Here is a 21,046-nt window from a genome sequence, read left to right on the forward strand (position 1 = left end):
AGTGTTAAAAGCTCTCCAAATGTGTCTTCTCACATTCTAATTACCAGTGACCTTGTTAAGGCTGATGTAGCTCATGATTCAATGGGACGGCAGCAGATGAAGATACCAAATACCTAGAGGTCACAACTCAGGGGAAAAAGATTAGCAAGGGGGATAGGTCTCTCTTTTTTATGTTTTTTCACTTCTAACTATACTCTATAAATCTGACTACTCTTCTAGGTTCTGACAGCTGAGTGTGAGCTCTCCACAAAATTCCCCCAAAGTCCAGGAGCCAGTTTAGAATTAGGGCATCTAGGGCAATGGCGGTTAGCTCTGGGGCCAAAGAAATGGATGGAGAAAGCTATTGAGGTGGATTTGCATTCCCTGAATTTATTAGGCAAAGCTTTGATTGATGACATGATTTCCTGGCCCTTCAATAGTCTCCATTTTTAGGTGAAATACAGTATATAGAACACTAATAATGGATGATATTGATTTAATGGGAGTTTTCATGAGGAATAGATTTTTATGAGATGCAACAGTACTTATTTGAAACATATCGACATTTTTAGTGGTTGACAGTTTACATGCTCAGCAGCTCCCAGATTTACAGGATGCAGGCTTGTAACAGGAAAAAAGACAATGAAGATCATTAAGAACCCTAAATTAAATTGGGAATCTTGAAGAACTGTTAACGTTTTAGTCAGAAAGTAGCTGTCAATAGGAGAGGAAAAGATGGCGGCATGAGTAGTGTGGCGGAAATCTCTACCAAAACCACATATACTTTGAAAATACAGCAAATACAACTATTCCTAAAAGAGTGAGAAGAAGTAACAGTACACCAGCCAGTCCACATCTGGGAGAAGTCAACATCTCATGGAAAAGGGTAAGGTAAAAAGCCGTGACCCAGCAGGACCCGAGCACTCTGATGACCCCAGCTCACCAGCAGGAGGAAGAGAATCAGAGCAGGGAGGGAGTGGAAGCACAGGACTGCTAATACCCAGCCCGAGAAATCTGCCCCGGGAGCACAGACCCACACTGCATTGTGCTCTGGAGATTAGACGAGCTGAAGAGCAAAGTCTGAGACTAACACTGCGAACAGGTTCCCACAACCAGGTTCCCTGGGACAAAAGAAAAGCAGGTGCTTTAAAAGTCTTACAGGGACAAGGATTTAACAGGTAGACAAAACTGTGCTGGCACACTAAGCCCCATAGTCTGGGAACTTTCAGGAGCTTCAGGTGTCCTATCCCCCTATTTAGCAATGCAGCCCTGTAGCTCCTTACTGCAATAAACATCCTGCCCCTCCTTCCTCTCCACCAGCACCTACATGCACAGCTGCTGTACCCACCATTGCTCCAGGCCAACAGGAGGGCAGCCCCACCTAAAGCAACTACACAGTTTAATGCAGAGGCTTCTCCTGCATGCAGCTAACCGACCCAGACCCAGAGGCATATCCCTGCATGTAGCTAACTGACCCAAGACAGCAGAGACAGGCACGGTGACCGGGAAGCAGGAAAAAGCTTTGCCTGCCTTGCAAACACCTGCGCCACTTGCCAACGTACCCTGCCATTGCCCTAGGCCATCCTAAGGACCACCCCACCCACAACAGTAAAGGATATTAACCCGGAGGCTGCTCCCTGGGCGCGGTTAACTGGCACAGAAAGCAGAGACAGGCATGGCAACCAGGAAGAATGAAATGGCTTTGACCTCCCTGCAAACACCCGTGCCACTCACATGAGACCCCATCCATCGCCTAGGCAAGCCCCGCCCAGAGTAGCTTAGGGGATTAATGCAGAGGCTGCTCCCTGCATGCGGTTAACTGGCACAGACAGCAGAGACAAGCACTGTGACTAGGAAGCATGAAAGGGCTTTGTCCTCCCAACTGACAACCATGCCACTTGCCTGTGACCACTCCTATCACTCCAGGACTATGAAAAGGCAGAAGAACCTTGTTCAATCCAAAATCACTCAAACACCAGAAAGAGGGCTCAGTGAGACTGACATCACCAATCTTCCTGAAAAAGAATTCAAAATAAAAGTCATAACCATTCTAATGGAGCTACAGAAAAATATTCAAGAACTAAGGAATGAATTCAGAAGGAAGATAGAAACCTTAAAAAATACAGTAACAGAAATGAAACAAACAAAGGGGGGATTTAAAAGTAGACTAGATGATGTAGAGGAGAGAGTAAATGGAATAGAAACTAGAGAACTGGAATACAAAGAAGCTGAGGCAGAGACAGAAAAAAGGATCTCTAAGAATGAAAGAATATTAAGACAACTATGTGACAAACCTAAATGGAACAATATTTGCATTATAAGTGTACCAGAAGAAGAAGAGAGAAAAAGGGATAGAAAGTGTCTTTGAAGAAATAATTGCTGAAAACTTCCCCAATCTGGTCTCTCAGGCCATGGAAATCCACAGATCTCCCAACACAAGGGACCCAAGGAGGACAACTCCAAGACATATAATAATTAAAATGGCAAAGATCAAGGACAGAGTATTAAAAGAAACCAGACAGAGAAAAAAAGATCACCCACAAAGGAAAACCCATCAGGCTACTATCAGACTTCTCAGTAGAAACCTTAGGTGAGAAGGGAGTGGCAATGATATATTCAATGGAATGAAACAAAAGGGCCTTGAACCAAGAATATTGTATCCAGCATGATTATCATTTAAATATGAAGGAGGGATTAAACAATTCCCAGATAAGCAAAAGTTGAGGGAATCTACCTCCCACAGGCCATCTCTACAGTGTATTTTAAAGGGACTGCTCTAGATGGAAGTGTGCCTAAGGCTAAATAGCTGTCACCAGAGAAAATAAAACCACAGCAATGGTAGTAGACCAATTAAATACAAACCAAATGCAAAATTAAATCAGCTACCCACAAAGCCAGTCAAGGGATACACAAAGAGTACAGAATATGACACCTAACATACAAGGAGTGGAGGAGGAAGAAAAAGAAGGGAGAGGAAAAAGAATCTTCAGATTGTGTTTATAATAGCATAATAAGTGAGTTAAGGTAGACTGCTAGAGTAAAGAAGCTGCCCTTAAACCTTTGGTAACCACAAATTGAAAGCCTGCAATGGCAATAAGTACACATTTATCAATAATCACCATAAATGTTAATGGACTGAATGTACCAATCAAAAGACATAGAGTTACAGAATGTATGAAAGCAAGACCCATCTATATGCTGCCTACAAGGACTCACTTCAAACCCAAAGACATACACAGACTAAAAGTGAACGGATGGGAAAAGATATTTCATGCAAACAAAGCCAGAGTTGCAATACTTGTATCAGACAAAATAGACTTTAATACAAAGAAAGTAACAAGAGACAAAGAAGGACATTATAGAATGATAAAGGGATCAGTCCAACAAGAGGATATAACCATTCTAAAAACCTATGCAACCAACATAGGAGCATCCAAATATTTGCAACAAATACTAACAGAATTAAAGAAGGAAATTGAGTGCAATACATTCATATTGGGAGACTTCAACACACCACTCACTCCAAAGGACAGATCAACCAGAGAGAAAATGTATAAGGAGACAGAGGTCCTGAACAACACATTAGAACAAATGGACCTAACAGACATCTACAGAACACTCTACCCAAAAGCAGCAGGATACACATTCTTCTCAAGTGCATATGGAACATTTTCCAGAATAGATGACATACTAAGCCACAAAAAGAGCCTTAGCAAATTCAAAAAGATTGAAATTGTACCAGCCAACTTCTCAGATCACAAAGGTATGACACTGGAAATAAATTGTACAAAGAAAACAAACAGGCTCACAAACACATGGAGGCTTAACAACATGCTCCTAAATAATCAATGGATCAATGACCAAATTAAAACAGAGATCAAGCAGTATATGGTCACGAATGAAAACAACAGCTCAATGCCCCAACCTCTGTGGGATGGAGCAAAGACAGCTCTAAGAGGTAAGTATATAGCAATCCAGGACTATTTAAAAAAGGAAGAACAAGCCCAAATGAACAGTCTAAATTCACAGTTATTGAAATGGGAAAAAGAAGAACAAATGAGGCCCAAAGTCAGTAGAAAGAGGGACATAATAAAGATCAGAGAAGAAATAAATAAAATTGAGAACAATAGAAAAAAATTAATTAAACCAAGAATTAGTTCTTTGAGAAATAAACAAAATAGATAAACTCCTAGCCAGACTTATCAAGAAAAAAAGAGAATCTACACACATAAACAGAATCAGAAATGAGAAAGGAAAAATCGCTACGGATACCACAGAAACACAAACAATTATTAGGCAATAGTATGAAAAAATATATGCTAACAAACTGGATAACGTAGAAGAAATGGACAACTTTCTAGAAAAATACAACCTTCCAAGACTGACCCAGGAAGAAAAAGAAAATCTGAACAGACCAATTTCTAGCAATGAAATTGAATCGGTCATCAAAAAACAACCCAAGAACAAATCCCTGGACCAGATGGCTTCACCCCTGAATTTTATAAGACATATAGAGAAGACATAATACCCATTCTCCTCAAAGTTTTCTAAAAAATAGAAGAGGAGGGAATACTTCAAAACTCATTCTATGAAGCCAGCATCATTTTAATACCCAAACCAGGCAAAAACACCACAAATAAATGAAAACTACAGACCAATATCCCTGATGAACACAGATGCAAAAATACTCAAAAAATATTAGCAAAATGATTTCAAAAATACATCAAGAGGATCATACATCATGATCAAGTGGTATTCATCCCACGGAAGCAAGGCTGGTACAACATTCAAAAATCCATCAACATCATCCACTACATCAATAAAAAGAAGGACAAAAACCACATGATCATCTCCATAGATGCCGAAAAAGCATTTGACAAAACTCAACACCCATTCACAATAAAAACTCTCAACAAAATGGGTATAGAGGGCAAGTACCTCAACATAATAAAGGCCATATAAGACAAACCCACAGCCAACATCATACTTAACAGTGAGAAGCTGAAAGCTTTTCTTCTAAGATTGGGAACAAGACAAGGATGTCCACCATCCCCACTTTTATTCAACATAGTGCAGGAGTTCCTAGCAACAGCAATCAGACAACACAAAGAAATAAAACTCATCCAGATTGGTAAGGAATAAGTCAAACTGTCACTGTTTGCAGATGACATGACACTGTACATAAAAAACCCTAAACAATCCAACCCAAAACTACTAGAATAATATATGAATTCAGCAAAGTTGCAGGATACAAAATTAATACACAGAAATCTGTTGCATTCCTATACAGTAAGAATGAACTAGCAGAAAGAGAAATCTGGAAAACAATTCCATTCACAATTGCAACAAAAAGAATAAAATACCTAGGAGTAAACCTAACCAAGACCTATACTCTGAAAACCAAAAGACACTCTTGAGAGAAATTAAAGAGGACACTAATAAATGGAAATTCATTCCATGCTCTTGGCAAGGAAGAATTAATATTGTCAAAATGGCCATCCTGCCTAAAGCAATCTACAGATTCAATGCTATCCCTATCAAAATACCAACAGCATTCTTCAATGAACTGGAACAAATAGCTCTGAAATTCATATAGAACCACAGAAGACCCCAAATAGCCACAGCAATCCTGAGAAGGAAGAATGAAGCGGGGGGGGGGCGTATTCTCCCCAACTTCAAGCTCTACTACAAAGCCACAGTAATGAAGACAATTTCATAGTGGCACAAGATAAACCCATAGATCAATGAAACAGAATATAGAGAGCCCAGATATGAACCCACATACATATGTACAATTAATATATGATAAAAGAGCCATGGACATACAATGGGGAAATGACAGCCTCTTCAACAGTTGGTGTTGGCAAAACTCGACAGCTACATGGAAGAGAATGAAACTGGATTATTGTCTAACTCCATACACAAAAGTAAACTTGAAATGGATCAAAGATCTGAATGTAAGTCAAGAAACCATAAAACTCTTAGAAGAAAACATAGGCAAAACTCTCTTGAATATAAACATGAGCAACTTTTTCATGAACACACCTCCTCAGGCAAGGGAAAGAAAAGCAAAAAAGAACAGGTGGGACTATATCAAACTAAAAATTTCTGTAAAACAAAGGACACCATCAGTAGAACAAAAAGGCATCCTACAGTGTGGGAGAATATATTCATAAATGACACATCCAATAAGGGGTTGACACTCAAATTACATAAAGAGCTCACATGCCTCAACGACCAAAAAGCAAATAACCCGATTAAAAAATGGGCAGAGCATATGAACAGACACTTCTACAAAAAATCAATTCAGATGGCCAGCAGGCACATGAAAAAATGCTCCATATCACTAATCATCAGAGAAATGAAAATTAAAACCACAATGAGATATCACTTCATACCAGTTAGGATGACCAACATCCAAAAAACAAACAACAACAAATGCTGGCAAGGTTTTGAAGAAAGGGGAACCCTCCTACACTGCTGGTGGGAATGTAAGTTAGTTCAACCATGTGGTAAGCAGTATGGAGGTTCCTCAAAAAACTCAAAATAGAAATACCATTTGACCCAGGAATTCCACTCCTAGGAATTTACCCTAAGAATGCAGCAGCCCAGTTTGAAAAAGACAGATGCACCCCTATGTTTATTGCAGCACTATTTACACTAGCCAAGAAATGGAAGTAACCTAAGTGGCCATCAGTAGATGAATGGATAAAGAAGAGGTGGTACATATACACAATGGAATATTATTCAGCCATAAGAAGAAAACAAATCCTGCCATTTCCAACAACATGGATGGAGCTAGAGGGTATTATGCTCAGGGAAATAAGCCAGGCTGAGAAAGACAAGTATCAAGTGATTTCACTCATATGTGGAGTATAAGAACAAAGAAAAAACTGAAGGAACAAAACAGCAGCAGAATCACAGAACCCAAGAATGGACTAACAGTTACCAAAGGGAAAGGGACTGAGGGGGATGGGTGGGAAGGGAGGGGTAAGTGTGGGGGAAGAAGAAAGGGGGCATTACGATTAGCAGACATAATGTAGGGGAGGGGCATAGGGAGGGCTGCACAACACAGAGAAGACAAATAGTGATTCTATAGCATCTTACTACACTGACGGACAGTGACTATAATGGGGTATGTGGTGGGGACTTGATAATATGGGTGAATGTAGTAACCACAATGTTGCTCATGTGACTGTATATGCATGACACCTTAATAAAAAAAAAAAAAAAAAGACCAGAAAGTAGCTGTCAAGAGAGGCCCAGGTACTAACTCTGGGATTTCCAACCATAGCAATCATGCTTTAGAAAACAATGGAAAGGACAATTCATTTTCATCTGTTTTAATACAAGAACTCATCCCAAGAGGAAATGTCTTGGCTTTACTCCAAGCCTGGGAGTTTCTAGCAAGTATGATCACTTCTTTTGTGGTTACCCAGCTATCAGAGCCCAAGAAACACTGCAGAGCTAAGTGATTTAGTTATATGATTGAGACAGAGAGCATGAAAAGCAACATCTTTATCATCAACTGGGTTGTCAGCTTCTAAATATAGCACTCGTCCCTTGGGGCTAGAATACTGTCAGCTACTCATCTCGATACACCCTCCAAGCAATCACACAGGAAGTGTAACCCAATGACAAGCACATAGTAGGAATCAAAGGTCACATATTCATCAACTCATTCATTCATTAAATACATATTCCCTGAGGCCTGCCCTGAGGTAGGTCCTGGGGATATAGAGATGAAAAAGGCCTGACCCTAAGCTTCCAATTTCACAGTGCAGCAGGATGGACATATATGTAGATAACCACAATCTAGTTTGAGCAGCATGAACAGAAGTGTGTTGTTGTAGAATAATATTTAATGGTATGTGAAAATATTCAAATTACAGTAGATTATTTAAAAAGATAACACTGTTCCAATGTTATATAAAAAATAATAATGCAAGCATATTTTTGAAGAGGAAAAATGGGAGACTTGTACTCAAAATGACATTGGCACTCCATACTTTGAACCCTGACCTGCCAATCACATTTGCTCCCTTTCCTCCTCCCATCCATTCTCCAGACACACACAAATGTGAGATGAAATGTAGAGAGAAAATTAAAAAGAAAACGTAGCCAGGATCAAAACAAAATAATAGCTCTGGATTTAAAATGGAATGGAAAAATAAAGTAGCAAGCAGGGATGAAGTGCCCAGGAGGGTCCGCAGGTTTTGAAAACAACCTGAAGTGTCTGCAGAAAGAGACAGACAGAGAGACAGAGATAGACAGAGAGAGAGAGAGAGAAAGACAGAAAGAGACAGAGACTGAAGTAAAACTCAACAGATAGGAAAGAGCCAAGATTCAAAGAGCAAATTAGCAAATTTTTAGATACTGAAAAACTTGTCTAAAAATTAGCACTTGGAGAGAGAGATTAGAAAGCATGTGAAAGTATATGAAAAAAGTCTAAGAAAAATGTTAAGAGATATAAAGGATAGAGTTAGAGATGCCAACATATATGTCTTAAGAGTTAAAGAAGTAAAGAAATGGCAGAAAAGAATATTTGAAGATTTAGTGGTTGAGAAGTTTCCAGAACTCAAGAAGGATATCAAAATACACCAAATCAATTTCACACGGGTTACTGGTTTAAATGTTAAAGAGAAAACAATAAGGCTTCTAGATAATAAAATAGTAGAGTAACATAAGAGAATACCTTCATGAATTTGAGGTAGGCAAAGATGTCTTAAATGAAAGGAAAACCTCACTAATCCTAAAGGGAAACATTGCAGTTGGGACCACATTAAAATTAAAAACTTCTGTTCTTCCAAAGACACAATTAAGAACTTGGAAAAGCAAAAAACAAAGTAGAAAATATATTTGTGATAAATATAACTGACAATGAACTTGTATGCAGACTATTTAAAGAATTCCTGCAATTCAATAAGAAAGAGACATTTTTAGAAAAATGGGAAAAGAACTTGAACAGACACTTCATAAAGAATTATCCAAATGGCTAACAAACATATGAAGGGTGCTTGACCTCATGAATCATTAGGGATATTCAAAGTAAAACCACAGTAAGATATTACCACACATCTGCCAAACTGGATATCATTTTAGGTATTAAATATTCTGTAACAAAAGTTTTAACATGTGCACTTAAAATGCCAAGCAGGAGAAATAAAACGAAATCCTCACCTTTTATACATCATAATAAATACCTATATACATCATAATAAATCTCATGTTCTGATTTGGAGGAAAAAGAGAAACTCTTAAACACTCTCATAAAGGCAGTGGATTAGTTACCTAGAGCTAAAAAATTACCCCAAAGCTTTGTGGTTTATTATTTCATGGTTTCAGTGGATCAGGAATTTGAGTGCAGCTTAGCTGGCTGACTCTTCTTGAAGGTTTCTGACAAGGCTGCAATCAAGGTGTCAGCTAGGATAGCACTGTCATCTGAAGGTTCAACTGAGGGAGGATCTGCCTCCAAGCTCAGTCCTGTGAGCTTACCAGGATTCCATTTCTCACTAGTTACTGGACTGGGCTTCAGTTCTTTCCTAGCTGTTGGCTGGAGGCTCCTCAGTTCTTTGCCATATATGCCTCTCCATAGCGAAGCTCATGACATGGCAGCTGACTTTATCAGAGCAACCACGTGGGGCAGGAATAGAGGCCATCCAAGATGGAAAACAGAGTTTTTCTGTAACCTAATCTGGGAAATGACGTCACATCACTTTTGTCATATTCTGTTCATAAGAAGGAAGTCACTAGGCCCAGCCCATATTAAAGGGCAGGGAACTACACAAGGGGACACATATCAGTATGTTGAGATCCTGAAGCACCATTCATGTGGCGGCGGCCTACCACTGGCAGATTACCAGTAAAGAAACAAAATTAGACTGGCAGATTTTTCATCAGCAATAATGGATTCTAAAAGATAGTGGGAGAATATCTTCAAAATGCTGAAGGAAAATAGCCAGCAATCTAGACTTTTATTCCAAGCTAAACTTGGTACAATAAAAGAGATGTTTCTTCAAAAGTCAATGAAAAGGAAGGTTTTTTTTTTTAAGGGCATGTCTCTGGAGTAAACAAAATCATTAAACATATCTGGAATTCTATATCAACATAAACTGGTATAGCATTCAAGACTAAAGGTAAGATAAAACATGTTTTTTTTTCGTACAAAAAAATAGAGCTTACCACCACTACTAAAGGATGTACTTCAGTGGCATGAAGAAAAATGACCCAAGAAGGGAAGATGGGATGCAAGAAGCAACAGAAATGATATGAAGCAATACAACCTGTCATGTCAGGGGGAAAAGGAAGCTGAAAGATGTCATGAAGAGATGGTTTTATCGTGACCAAGGGACATCATAAATCTGACTCAGCCCTTTGAGAGACATCAGACAGCAGTTGCCACCACTATTTACCAGAGAAGGAAATCCACTCACTACATAGGTCACATGACTTGCACTTGACACCGGGCAGAGCTTCTCCCTTGCACACTCTCTTCCCAGGCGGGAATCGTAGGAAAGAGTTGGAGGTCACTGATATAAAATCTCACTGGAATAATTCCATAAAAGGTGCTAAACATTAACCCAAGAAAGTTTTGTTTCTTTACAGAGGCTTCACTATAAGCTTCCCCTCCAGCTCCATCAAGAGGCAAGCGGGAATGAGTAAACACTTTCTGGCTGAGACAGGCCCATGGAGAAGCCAGAGGAGAAAACAATCTCAGGGGTGCAAATGAAGGGGGGGTGCAAAACGTGGGGACTCTCAAATTCCCTGTCAGAATAATGTATTGGTAGAGTTAGGGAATGAAAAAACAGGGCAAAATGAGACAAGAGAGTAAAGCTGTACTTGCAAATGCTTACAGTGGTTACCTCTGGGAAATGTGACAACTGGTGATTTTAACTTTCTATTTTTATGTATTTTCATAAGTTTCTATGGTAATGACTTTTTTCTAATAATAATAAAAGATGTCTCTTCAAAAATGAAAGAAAAGTAAATTTCAAAAAACAACTGTTATCTTTCCAGAGACCTGGGGGTTTGTCATAGTGTGTTGGGGATAGAGTTGCCAAACACAGGACAGGGAAATCCCAGAGACTTGTGTCATCCCACAGCCCCCAACATCAGTTTAGGATACCAGATTACACGTGCCTTGCTGTGGGAGTCATTAGTGCTGTTCACTCAATATTTCTTTCTTCTAGGACACACGGTAGAGTTGCACCTCCCTATGTTTCTCTGATGTTAGGTTTGGGCATGTGATTTGACGTGCCCAGGAAATACGAGGGCAGGTACACTTGTCACCTGTGGGTGCCATTCACTGAGTCATCTTCCTCTTACGGAGGTAATGAGCAGATCTCCCTGAGGTCTGAGTCTCTGAAGGGCTGCGATGAACAGAGTCCCTCTGCCAACCCACGTCAGACACAGGGCAGGGGCAAGGAACAGAGCTTTGCTGCGTCACACTCCTCAGGTTCCGGAGTCTTTTGTTACCGCCGCACATGGGCTCTGCTCATCAGCTATCCAGAGGCCCTCTTGAGAGATCTGTCTCCATGATATTGTGTTGTTAGGCTCATTTTTTCCCTGACAATTTGAGAACCAAACTGCACAGAGGATAGGCCTCCCCTGACATCTTTCACATGATAGGCTTAAAATCACCCAATGCCTCACCTTAAACTTGAAACACTTCATGCTTAGAAGGTTTGCTCCACTGGCCAGGGCTTCAGAAGGATCTGTTCCTATTATTTACTCATGAAATGTCTCTAACAGTCACAGAGAAAAAAAAATCTCAGGATTGCTGCACATTAAGGCCTCCTTTTCCTCCACACAAATGGCTAATTGCCTTGGAATCCCAGAGGCAGTGCAAGGCAGAAGGGAGAGGGCGAATCAAAGAAAATTGCTTTAAATGGGCTAAATGTACCTGTGAAGGAAAAAAAGTGAATTTTCCTACAAGGCAAGTGCATCAATTAAACCTTTCAGTGGGGAGATCTTACTTATGCTCTTGGCATTAGTCTGGAATATATATTACAGAACTCTATTTACTCCTCTAATTAATATAAATGAGCGGTTACCATAGCAATTATTGCATTAGATGATGCACATAAAACTCCGGCCATGCTTAGAGCTAGGGTCAACATTTTAAATCACTCTTGACTCATCATGAATCAAATGTCCCTTTCTGGATATCCCAATGCAGGAAGGTTGAGCATTTATTACTAATAATGGAATAGAGAATTAATGTAGCACATTATATCTTCGAAGAGCTTTAACTATATTAACTAGCTCCACTCCACAGCACCTATTCTGTGAGGGGCTGTCTCTCCCGTCACAGAATGGGGAACCAAGGTGCAGCCTGCTGAGGACCCCCAGAGCTGTTCCCAGAGAGGGGAATGGCTCTCCTTCCTATGGTTTGGAAATCCAAAGTATGGAATGTTCTCCTTTGTCACAGGAATGACATAAGAGAGAAGGGTTTACATCAAACCAAAATGCACAGGCATCTTTTTGGTATGTGCCTGAGGAGAAGAGACTGAGGTAATGTGAAGCCTGGAGTAGGCAGGCTGGGGTGGCTGGGAAGGGGGCACTGGGAGAGGGAGTTTGGCCTGGACTATGGCCTGGTGGCCTGGGGCAGGCCACGGAGGGGACTGATGCCCGCTCTCCCCTCTGATGTGCACCTCAGCACCCTTTGCGTGGCAGACCCATTCCCGGGCCCCTGAGGCCCACACAGCTCTCCCCAGGCTCCGATTCCTCTCTGCTGCCTCTTCAGCCTCTTCAGCACGCTGCCCGGGCCCCAGAAGCTGCTTAGTCAGGCCCAGCTTCACGGCAGGAGGCCAGGGTCGCTGTCTGGGGCTCTGAGCTCAGGAGAGCTCTGTCTGCACTGGGTGTTATGCTCCATGGTCACTGTCTTGAAATTCCCAATCAATTTATCTTTGACTTTATGTTTTGTAAACGAAGTCTAGAGGGACAGTGAAGCTGGAAGCCTCAGCTTACCTCCTACCCCACTCCCCTCCTTGGGGTGGGTTCTTGGCTACCTGCTTCCCTGATCCAGGTACTCCTGGACACTACCTGGCTTCCCCCTCCACGCTGCCTCCCAGAGACACTGTGGCCCTCTGTCCCTGCCAGGGGCCTGGGTGCAGTCCTGGGGAGGGTCAGGTTAGGCACTCATGCACTGCGGAGGGCCAGGGTGGGATGTGGCAGTGGCCATCCCTGGCCCAGGCTGACAGCACCCCCACACGTCCAGCAAGGAGGCACAGTTGAGTTCTGTGTGTGCCCTGCTCCAGGGCTTGAGTCAGTCCTAAAGAGGTCTCCTGTATACGATGGGCTGGGGTGGTGGCCTGGTGGGAAAGAGAAATGCCTGGCTTGTTCTCCCTGCCCTTGAGCCCTCAGGGCCACAGGGTGCTGTGTGGCTGCTTGGCAGGGAGGAATCTGGCAACTGGAGGGCCCCTGGGCACCTCTGAGGGTCTATACTTGTCTTGTAGGTATCTCTGTGTCAAGTGAACATGACATTAAATAGCAAATAAAAATCACCAGGGTAGGTCTAGAGAAAGAGAATGGAAGAAAGGAGAAATGTTTTATATATTTCTATAACTTTAATGGCAGTATTTCCCTGACTTTTAAAGAAGGGGCTCCATTTTAATTTTGCACCAGTTCTCACAAGTTATGTAGCTGGCCCTGTCCTTAGTGGTCCCAATAGTAACTATTACTTACTGAGCAATTACTCTGACTAGGTCCTGCATTAGGTGGTCCACACGCTGCCTTGCATCTGATCCTTCAGAAAGTAATGCCTTACCAGGCAGGTGTTACTTCTTACTGGCTCCACAACTTAATAACTTTTGGGTCCAAGTTACTTAGCTTTTATATGCCTCAGTTTTGGCACCCGTAAAACGGGCCATATTAGATCAAATTATATGAAAAAGCCATCTTGCAGGTAAGAAACAGTCAAATATTGGTAATTTTGTATGGCTCAATATTACCTTCCTCTCTGCCCTGGAAATGCAGCACGTTTGCATGCATTGAAGGCAGGAGGGCAACTTGCCAGAAAGGTCTAAAGAGAATGAGCACTTTCCTGTACTTAGCTGCAGTTTTCCAGGGACAGACACGTCTCAAGATGTGTCCTCTCTGATGGCTGCCTTCTTGGAGGACTCCTCGGCCTTATAAACTGCAACTGATTTCTTTTTATGAGCTGAGGAGGAACTGAAAAAGGGTAAAGGTTCATTTTGGATAAATCCTCAAAAGTTCGGAGAGCTACAAGACTGTCACTGAACTTTCTTATCTCTCTACAGCTTTTGCGTTCTGTGTAGGCATCCACGTTTGAGCAGGGTAAACTGCTCTTTGCTCTTGTCCTCCGCATCTCTGTCACTGCCGAGCGCCTGCTGGTCCCAGAAGCCCCGCCGCCCTTCAGGGAGAGTGCTGCTCTTCTTTCTCACAGCCCGCACAAGGTTGGCACTGTCTGGGAAGACACTGAGGCCACTCTTCCCTGAGGATGCCAGACCCAAGAGTGGACTCCATTCAAACCACAGAGCCGCAGGCAGGGGAGCCAGCGGGGGACAAGTCCTGAAATTAGGAGATTTTTTAAATGCTAGGCCTTTTGAAAATGAGTGTGGTGCTAAATCTTCCTGGTACTAAGTAGTGGTCACTATTTAAAGGACAGTGAACCACAGCATCTTTTCCACCCTCATTTCCCAGAATTTCCTGACAGTCCAGTGGTCTTGCTAAGGAATTTTGAGAAGTGTTTTCTAAACCTGCCTCAGTCCTCAGACAACATGGCCCCTGACAAGCAAGAGGAGAAGGCAGGCAGAGCACTCTGAAATGCCTCATGTCGAATTCTGTCCCCTCGTACGAGGCAGTCACAGCAGCAAACCAGTGTGGAAGCGCACTGCGCCACCCCAGACGCCCAGGTCCACACCCCGGCTCTGCTGAGCTCTAGCTTTGGGCCTGGGAGCAAGGCTTCTCTCCTCTGAACCCTGGTTTCTCTGCCTAGCAAGTGAGGGGCAGACCAGCCAGGGAGTCTCACAGGTAGGCCAGTCCTGCCTCATAGGATTCAATAGTCCGAAATCAAACTTTATCCAGAAACTTACATTAATGGCTCTGACTATTTTAAGGAAATTACTACCTTCCTTCATAAAATAAAGTTTACATCCTCCAAGGCAGGCAATCCCTGCTATGGACTGAATGTCTGCATGTTCCCAGGTCCTGTGTTGGAGCCCTAGCCCCAAGGTGAGGGTATTTGGAGGGGAGGCCTTTGGGAGGAGATGAGGTCATGAGGGCTCCACCCTCATGGTGAGACTAGGACCCTTACAAGAAGCGACTCCAAAGAGATGATTTCTCCCTTTTTCCTGTGAGGCTATAATAAAGAAGACAGCTGTCTACAAACCAAGAAGAGGGCTCTCATCAGAATGCAACCATGCTGGCACCCTGATCTTGAACCTCCAGCCTTCAAACTATGAGAAATAAATGTCTATTATTGAAGCTCACTTTTGTTACAGCAACCTGAGCTAAGTGGTCCTCATACCAGGGGGATACTCTTCACTGAGAAGGCTGACTCTCCAAGCTGTATCTTGCACCCTGAGCTGAAACTGAAAAGCCCCATTCCTCCTGTGGCCTCCTCACTGATTCCTCACGTGGCTCACACACTGGCCTTACTGGAGGCAGAGAGTGGACATGGCGGTGGCGGTGGGCTCATCCCGCTGTGCATCCCTCTAGCTGGAGTGTGGACATAGGACACTGCCCTTTATTACTCCATGGCACCACCGAGACATGGCTGGCACATTTAAGGAGGGCCTTACAGGACTTTACTCAGGGAGGACTCAGGGGCAACAACTGGAAAATTGACCAAAGTAGGCTAGGAATCTAGATCATTGTCTTACAGGCTTTGTTTTAGTCTCTAGAGAACACCTGGGCCTGTTCCACCCTGGCTCCCAGCCTACCTAAAGTCTCCACAAAAGCCATCTTGGCAGGCACCCAGAAGTACTAGCTGAGATCTGCACTTCCTAAACAGTAAACTTAAAAATCAATTTAAAGAGAAGTCAGGTCTTCTTACCCTTTCGGGCCCTCCTCAAGGCCACCTACCTAGTTATAATTGCCTAAGAATCCACCTTTTCTAGGGATAGATCCTGGGAGTCAGGGCAGAGCACAGCTACCATGGACTTCCCAGACAACTTAACTTGAGTGGAACGTCCCCTTGTGATGGTAATAACCCTTATAGCTACACTAAAAAGCTGAAGTGTGAGCACCTATTATGTCCCAGGCACTGTTGTAAGCATTTTACACAGGCTAACTAATTTAACTGTCACAACAAGGCTAGGAGGTTGACACTGTTTTCCTCATTTAACAGATGAGAAAATTGAGGCCCAGAGAAGGGAAGTAGCTTGCCCCAGGTCACAGAGTGAATTATAATAGGGCTGGGGATCAAGCCTGGGCCGCCTGACTCTAGAGCCCACACAGGTAACCACAGCACCGTGCTGAGACACTCCCAGAAGCAGCACAGAGCTAAGCATGCCCTGAGATGAGTGAGAGACCCCAGTCCTCAACACCGAGCCTGGGCTCAGAACTAGTGAGTGCTAGAGAAATGGCCACCTGGCCTCAGGCTGCTCACAGGAGAGAGGAGAGTCAGACGTGTACACAAATAATCAGAGCACATGCCGTGCAGCACAGAGGGGACAGTTGCTACCTCCTCCTGGAGGGTTTCCAGAAGGCATCAGAGAGGATGAGACTTTTGCATTACGTGTAAAGGTTAAAGCAAGCAACTACTAGCGACTTCCTCCAGAACAAGGATACCAAGTTCCCAGAGTACACTGCTGCCGTGCGCACAGAGAGTATACTGTTCCTCATATTTTTGATACAATTCATCAGGTAGGTCAGACTTGATTTGTAAAGAAAACATTTGGTATATTAAGAAATTATTGCAGAGAAAAGACACAATTTTAAAATACAAATACCCTCCTACCCATTACGATGACTACTATAAAAAAAACCCAGAAAATAACAAGTGTTGGTGAGGATATATGGAGAAGCCAGAAGCCCTGTTGGTGGGAATGTAAAAATAGCACAGCCACTACAGAAAACCATATGGTAGTTCTTCAAAATAACACTCATAGGATTACCTTGTGATCTAGCAGCTCCACTTCTGAGGATATTTCCAAAAGGACTGAAAGCAAGACCTCAAAGAGATATTTGCACATGTATGTTCATAGCAGTGCTGTTTACAATAACCAAGAGATAGAAGCAACCCAAGTGGCCATCAACAGATGACTGCATAAACAAAATGTGGTCTACCCATTACTGTGTAATATTATTCTGCCTTAGGAAAGAGGAATGTTTGGTCACATGATACACCATGGACGAACCTCATGGAAATAAGCTTGTCACAAAAAGAACTATTATATGACGCCACACATATGAGGAGCCTAGAGTAGTCAAATTCAGCGATAGTACAAAGGTGGCTGCTAGGGGGTGAGGGAGGGGAACGGGGAGTTGTTGTGTAATAGGAATAGAGTTTCAGCTTTGCAAGATGAAAAGTTCTGGAGAGACTGACAGCAAACAGTGTGAATGTACTTAACATTACTGAACTGTATACTTTGAAATAGTTAAAATGGTAAACTTTATGTCTCTTACATTTTTTTAAAAAGCATACATATAAACCACAGCAATTGTGCTATAACCCTGGTCAAACATAAAGCCATAATTTTGAAGTGATGTCTACACTAATGCTGATTCCTACCAGATCCTTGTTCACATGATACTACCTTGATTTCTGAACAAACACGAAATGGCAACCAGATGCACCTGGACTCCATGAATGAATCCCACTTTGCCCCTTCTCCTGTTTCTGAAAACTCTTTTCCCGTATCAGCACATGATCAGTGGTATCATACGCCAGCTGCTTAACTGGGAAGACACAGCCGCAGTATAATGATCAATGTGTGCAGTGACCGTAACGGTATTTATTGTGCACAAGATAAGGATCATCAGAATCTTGTACTAGGCCTTAAACATGGAAGTTATTGTCTTCTCATTTAACTTGAAAAGAGGTGTCTACAATCTGTGCTGCATGTTACACCATCAAAGCCTTTAAAGGCAAAGAATGGCCCCATGGAGTGAAGACTGGGATCTCCCAAGCACTTGACTGCAGCAAACATGATCCCTGCCAGTGTCTAGTCAGGGGTCTTTAGGATGAATGAGGTCCGGGGGGGTTTCTGCAATACCCAGGAGAGGCAGGCTCCAGTCTGTCAATCGCCTGTATTCACTGAGGTGGGGTCTTGAGAGAACCTCTGATTGACTTCCTGTTCTCAGCAAGGGTGTTGTGGTGTTGTCCCATGGTGGGGGGGAGGGGCAGTAACATGCAGTGTTTAATAAGTGTGTGGCTTCTGGAGTCCAAAAGCTCTCTATTCAAATTCCAGCCCTTCCACTTACTGGCAGCATTCTATTAGAAAGTCCATTTTCCTCTGAGTTTCAATTTCCTCATCTGTAAAATAAAGACCAACAGTACCTGGCTCAGAGTTATGAGGATTAATGGGATAATATATGTAAAACACACTTAGCACAGTACCTAAAATCCATTACATCCTTCATACGGTATTGCTATTGTTGTTGCCATACCAATATAGTGCCCCGAAAAGGGAAAGCTCGATGACCTTCCTGAGGTCTTTTGCAGCTTAGATCTCCTGGAAGGGAAAGCAGTGTCTTCAGTAATTGCTACACAGAGCTCTTTATATAGAGTTCAGTCAACAAGTAGATCCTGGGGCCTGAAGGGGCTATAATTCAGTACTGCCCAGCAACACTGTTGAATCTACCCCTTGGTCTTCCCATTAGCCATGCTGCTCTACACTTAGTAGGCCTCAATAAATGTGGCTGAAAGGCAATCTCAGAGTAAGTACTGCCATGGCTCCTGCTGCATCAGCTGAGCCCTCAACCACTGCATCCCCTCACCTCCACCACAGCATTTGCCAAAGTCACATGGCTTGGAGCCAGCAGTAGAAAGACCAGAAAGCTAAGGTCTCCCTCTGTCTTGCCAATGGGTTTCAGCCCCAGACAAGTTCACTATGGATTCAATGAAACCAAGGAATGACAATGGAATGTTCTTGGGGTGGAAAGGTTTATACCCAACTTTATTCCCACGGTGGCAGGTCAATCACTAGAATCCCATCCACTGAGAGCGAGTCTGCATGCAGCAAGCCGGTCTCTGCCTCTGGGCCTCTCTGCACCCTGCCCCGCCAGCAGCCGTCTCAGTCTCTGTGCTTGGCATTACCATCACCCTAATCTCCATTTTCTTGCAGCCCAGAACCCTGGGCAGAGCTCTTTATATAGAGTCAGTAATAGCTCATTGTCCACATGTGTGTAGTGAACAAGCTGACCAGGGCCAGGTGAGAATCCTGGCCACAGGAACCTTCACCTGAGCCAGTGCAGGTGTTTCTTGATCAACCTTGAATGGTCACACCACCAAAGATGGGCTACATTCCTTACCTATTAAAGCTTAGACCCTCCTCAAACAATTACTAGTGAGTCTCCCAGACCAGCTGGGCAGTTGTTTGAAAGACCAGGAAGATAGAACATTGACAACCAGCACACCCACGGGCTAACATAGGCTGCCCCTGGAATAGACCAGGTCTTAATTGTTTCTAATGATTTGTATCTTTCATTACTATCTTTAATAATAGCTTTCATTCCTAAAACATTTATCACATGCCAGGCATAGTCTAAGCATTTTACGTGTACTTACTTATCTGATGCTCAGTGTCTCGCCTGAAGGTTTCAGCCCCAGGTAAGTTCACTAGGGATTCAGTGAGACCAAGAAATGACACTGGAATGTTCTTGGGGTAAAAGGGTTTATACCTAGCTTTATTCTCACAGTGCTAGGTTGAGCACTAGGATCACATCTACATCCAGCAGTCTGCAGGCCTGTAATCTACCCCCATCTCTGCCTCCACCCAGGACACTGGGGAGAGCTCTTTATCTAGTGACTCAGTCAATAACAACTCATTGTCTATGAGTGTGGGAGCAGTAGCCTAGCAGTAGGCCAATTACATCATCAAGCAGTTTAGGGTCAGGTGAGGATTCTGGTCATAGGAACTTCCACTTTCCCCACACTCACAAACCATCCTATGAAACAGATGCTCAAACAGGTCAAGTCTTCCAGTTGCCTTCCCTAAACTGCAGATGCAGTGATGCTCCTACAGCTGCTTAGCTCCTCAAAGGGCCAAATAACCCTAATGTAGGTAGGAGATGCTGGTATGGAGTCATCTTCCCTGTCCAAACAAACTGCCTTCTGCTTGTGAACTGACGTCAACTGAGGTTAAGGTGTAAAAAAAGAATCATGGGAAGCATTACTTTTGAAATGAGAAAGAAATGATCTGAAGCTGGGCACCTGGCATACATCCCAGCATATAATACTGATACTGTGTGGGGGGTGGGTGAATGAATGAACAAGTGAAAGACATTAACTTCTTCAGCAAAGACTTGTGATAAATAATCTATGCCATGGTCAGAATGCTTGTGTGCTCCCCAAATTCATATGTTGAAATCCTAACCTCCAGTGTGATAGTATTGGGAGGGGGTTAGGTCATGAGGGTGGAGCCCTCAGGAATGAGATTAGTGCCCTTATACAAGAGACTCCACAGAGATCCCTTACCCCTTCCACCATATAACAAGAAGTCAACTGTCTATAATTTGGAAGCAGCTCTCACCAGAATGGAACCATGCTGGCACTCTGATCTTGGACTTCCTGTCTCTAGAACTGTGAGAAATAAATGTCCAGTTTACCAGCCACCCCATCTGTGGTCCTTCGTTATAGCAGCCTGAGTGGACTAAGAGAATCTAATAGCTAAATAAACAAATAAGAGCACAAAGTGAGACAGAGAAATAATTCTCTTGGTCCCCACACCTCTGTTGTGCACAGCCACGGAAGTGGAACTCCATTGACAGCCTCCTCTTAATGCTATTTCCCTGGAAAGTGCCTTCGTGGGGCACTCAGCCCAGCCCTACACCATTAGCTGCAGATGATCCGGGCGATGCAGGCTTGTGATCCTTCATCTAGCCCTTTAGTCTGATCCCCAGGCAAGAGCCTTGAGTCCTGGTTTCAGTAAACATCTCT

This window comes from Manis pentadactyla, chromosome 9 (assembly GCF_030020395.1).
Source record: "Manis pentadactyla isolate mManPen7 chromosome 9, mManPen7.hap1, whole genome shotgun sequence".
Taxonomy (NCBI): Eukaryota; Metazoa; Chordata; class Mammalia; order Pholidota; family Manidae; genus Manis; species Manis pentadactyla.